Genomic DNA, 4550 nt, shown 5'->3' on the forward strand with positions numbered 1-4550 from the left:
CATCCTGTTCCCTGCTCCACAGAGCAGAAACCCAGGCAAGTGTCTGGGTAGTCCATAGTGTGGGCCACCTGCAGGCTCAGCCCGTCAGGGACACCAGAGCTGCCTGGTGTGACACACGGTATGAAGCTCCTGCTTCAGCAGTGAAGATTGGACTGACCACAGTAACACAACGCTGCTTGGAGCTCCAAGCAACTCGCCAGCCCATTCCAGCACCACCTTTCCTCAAAGCCCAGCGCTGAGCAGGGTCTCCTCAGCTCCTGCCTGCCAAACGGAAGGTAGACCCAGTCAGAAGTTCAAAAAACACCGTTCCTTCATTAACTGACCCGTGCTAATGGCTGTTCCTGAAATCTCTGCAGCAACAAGCAAAAGTTTTTACCTTTTAAAAGGTGATGCTCTGTTCACGCAGAGTCACGTGCTGACATACCTTTGGAGTCAAACAAAGCTACTCCTTCGCTCCTAGCAAAATCCGAAGAAACGCTGTGTTTGATTCTTTTCAGGGTTATCTTGCATTACAACCATTTTTCAGGCATATGATACTACAAAATACAAAACAAGGTCTGATGTCCCCTTCGAAACCAAGGTTGGAAACGTCTTGGCAGTCTATTAGGGTGCAGAAGGAAATGCTCAGAGAGAGGCATTTGTCACTTGTCACATGAGATAATGACAAGATGCCCAAAATATTTTCTTGTGAACGTATTAAGGACATCCTGAGGAGAGAGCACCACCACACTCGCATCAGACTGCTACCTTGGATAAGGAGTCTTCTGTCTTGCTTGAGAGAGGTATTTCAGTGACACACAAGTACACTCAACTGTCCAACGTAGGCTTTGTAAACCTAAAATTTGTGAAACGCTGCTGAAAGACTAAGCAAGGGTCAAAGACATTCCAGGTATGCCTGGAGTGCAGGAGAGATAAAAAAAAAAAACAACCACAACAAAACAACAAGCCAACCTTAAAATGTCATTTTCCCCACTTTGACAAATCTTTCAAGTGACAGAAGACTGGAACTTCTGTAGGGCAGGAGAGCAGCCTGCAGCTACAACACCTCAAGATTTATTTATTTTAAGCCTTGTCGACTGCTTCTGCCAGACAATCAGCACATTTATAACACTGCTATGAAGATGAGGTTTCAATACAGTCTTATTTTGGGAAAATCTGCTGGAAAAACTTACCTGAAAATGACTCCTTGAAAAACAACTTATGCTTTTAAAGGTCAATCCAATTATATATTATTTTAATCTCAATGCTACAAGACGACAGAAAAAGCATATTTCATATGTCAACACTCCAGGCAGAGAACTCTGCATTGCTATCCGGTTGAGTTTTTGGACTGATATGAAAAAACCCAACATGAATCTTAAATGCTTGCCAGCTGGGCATAACCTCTAGCCATAGCTACAGCAGAATAAAAGAAATTTTAGGACAAGAGCTTAACAATAAAAACCTGAAGGAACTAGCAAGCACTTGTTGTCAAGCGCACTACGGAGAGGTAGGTAGGGTATCTTGTGCCTTCCTCTTCAAGGACACGTGAGGAACATCCAGAGAAAACATTCAAGTACCACCTCAAGATCAGAGACCAGAAGGGAGCCAGCACCTCTTCCGTTTCAGTCCAGGCCGTTCTGCATGGGCTCAGATTTGAGAGGGGAATGTTGCTGGACCCCAACATCACTACTGTTCACTTCTCGAGCGTTTTACATACCTACGACCCTCAAATTATGCTGTACTACAACATTTTCTCATCAAGTAATTTAATATCCAATTCATTGAAGTAAGGAAGTCACTTGTTTTCTTTTTCATTGAACTGTGGTGAAAAAAAAGTCAGCATCATAATTACACAGCAGTTGTCTGTTTCTATTACTAGAAAGAATCTATTAAAATAGTCCTGAAAGACATCTTCTCTTTCTCCACTGATTTCATAACTATGCCTTTTAAATGCCAATTCCACATAGTCACGGGCTTGATGGGAAGTAGTCAGTTATATAAACCGTCAAGGCAGAGGCTCAGCTCTGCACATCCGCTGCAGCCTGCATCACAAAAGAGATGCGCCAGTTGAGCCTTCGCTTAAAAACGCATAATCCCTTTCTCATATATCGCCACAGGAGAAATTAACATTAAACACAGACTACGAAAGGTAAAGGATTTATTTCCGATATGATTTGTAGAGTTAAATTAAAAACCTACCGAATACTTTATGTAGTAGATGAATATAACCTTAGTACTTACTTTCTAACAGTTTATTTAATGGTTGGAAGTGTACAACATGAAGTAGGCCTTACGTTTAATATTGTTCAATTTTGCTTATTGTTAGATGAGATTAAAATACAGTAGCCATCCCTTTAGATTATGCTGCAACACTGATCATGTGCCTTGATAAGCAGGAACGACTAGTCATTAAATAAACGGTGATGACAGAACACGTAGGGAAGACTTTGGATTGTCTATTTAAAATGTCAACATAATAGGCAATTAAGAATAAAACTTCATTTTAAGTGCACTTCCACATGCTTTGTTTATAATATAGCAAAAACTTCCTATCATTTTTCCAAACACCTCACTCCCTACTCTAAAGCTGTTCAGTTGAAAATGCACTTTCCCCAGTAAACTTTTTTTTTAAAAAAGTAACTAAAATTTCTACCCTTTCACACACTAAGAAATGTTTCCTAATTAAAAACACAGTTTATTACAAGACATGTGAAGACAACATATAGTGAAATGGATTTTAATTGTTGTGCTGTGACTAAAGTAAAGTTCTCAAGGCTGCAATTTAACATTCCAAGTTCTCCCTTCCATCTTTATTGATTCTTAAGATTTTGCACAGAAACTCTTTGGGGGCTAGAACAGCAGTAATTGCATCACACTGTTTTCCAAGACTTCAAGTTTCAAAAGCAAACTCTTCAAAAAGTACAGTTCTTGATTTGATTAGATACAGGGACAAAAATATAGCACATACTTGAAGGTTACATGGTCTACAAATGATGGCAATATTTTCCTTGGGAGAGTACAGTTTGTTTTCTTGTAAATACTCAAAAAGGCTCAACTTCAAGCAGTAATAAACACAAGCAAAAGTGATTTAACCCTTAAAATAAATATTCAGGAAAACCTCTCTGTACATACAAGTGAAAGAATATGTAACACTTTCACGCTAAAAGAAAAAATAAAGATTTTGTTCATATAAGCAGCTGAAATCTGCTGTTCCAGCCCAATGTCCCCAGTAAAGAAGGGAGGCACAAACACAGGTGACTACTGTAGCTCACTATCTTATGGCCTTTTTGGACAGGGACATCATCACCATCATTTTTTAAATCCCTTTTGTTTTATTTATTACAGCATGCCAAATCCTTTGGCATATGTGATGGCCTTCAATAATCTTTCTTTAAGCTTTTCTTTGCTTGAGTACTCCGGAAGCAAAAGTACATTAAAGCATGTGTGAGATGTAGGTAACCTGTGGGGAAAACAAAACAAAAAAAAGAAATAATTCAGACCTGTGAACATACAGTACACGCAAATACATCGTTATTCAACAAATCAAAAAATAACAAATTTAAAAAGAGAAGCCACTTTGCTTAAAAAGCCAACTTGCAGATTTAACCAAGTTAGTAAAAGCACAGAATTTGCTTCCATTTACAAACCAACAAGCAAAATGTAGATGTTTATTTTTATTTATTTATTTTTTTACCTCTCTGTATCTGGGCCGTTTTTGGCTATGATCATTTTTAACTTTCCAAGTCCTCCCACAGGGGCTCTGTCTGTGCCCGTTGTAAACTGTAAGAATAGTCTTTTCTGTTCATCTGTAAATGAATGGACTATTTCCCAGAATTCCCTATCAAGAAAGAAATCGAAAAGTAAGTAAAATGAAAATTTTCTTTAGTGTAAATAAGACTTTCAGAAGTAATTGAACTTTGAAGCTTTTGCAAACCTGATGTTAAGATGAATTAGAATTACAAGTTGCATTCATAAACCAAAACTTGTTGTAAGGCATTTACTGATCAGCGAGATTCAGAGGTAGAAATCAGAAATCACCCAAACACCGCAGTCTGACTGCTTTTAACTGTCAATTCATCCGTTAAGTAATCAGCGAAGATCCTTCCTTTATTTTATCACTCCTATTTCCTATGGAATCCTATGGGTTTTACTACACAGTCCATTTCTACCACCTTCTTAAACACCACAGTAAGCAAATGCAGCTGCTGCCAAAAGTTTTTCACCGTAGCAGGAACTAGTTACATAGGTGCCAGAATCTAGAGGACCATAGACACATGGTTCTCTGATCCTTGTCTTCAAAGTTTTCTAACCAAAGCAGGATGAGAAGGTAAAAACATTAAAAACCATTTAATCTAATTGATTTCTAACTAGAGAAGAAGGTTCCACACACACAACCTATCCAAACAGTTCACTGTTTGTGTTTTTTATTTTTCTTAACAGCAGAGTAGGGGTAGCTCATTCAAACAGTGCTGTTTATAGTGGGGATTATTTAACTATACAGTCTAAGAACAAGACAGAAGAAATGGGGAAAAATCTTTACCAAAGATGGGAAAAGCTTTACCAAAGTT

General features: G+C 38.4%; 1 long non-coding RNA gene across 1 annotated transcript; it reads right to left on the bottom strand.

Annotated features, from left to right (window-relative positions):
• Positions 1 to 2296: 2296 nt before the first annotated feature.
• On the bottom strand, positions 2297 to 3832 carry LOC104271043. Its single transcript, XR_717789.1, has 3 exons — positions 3677 to 3832; positions 2604 to 3442; positions 2297 to 2531 (listed from the first exon to the last, which is right to left on the bottom strand). It is a non-coding gene; the product is annotated as an uncharacterized LOC104271043 (long non-coding RNA).
• Positions 3833 to 4550: the final 718 nt, after the last annotated feature.

The sequence above is a fragment of the Apaloderma vittatum genome, unplaced genomic scaffold, assembly GCF_000703405.1.
Source record: "Apaloderma vittatum isolate BGI_N311 unplaced genomic scaffold, ASM70340v1 scaffold8230, whole genome shotgun sequence".
Lineage (NCBI taxonomy): Eukaryota > Metazoa > Chordata > Aves > Trogoniformes > Trogonidae > Apaloderma > Apaloderma vittatum.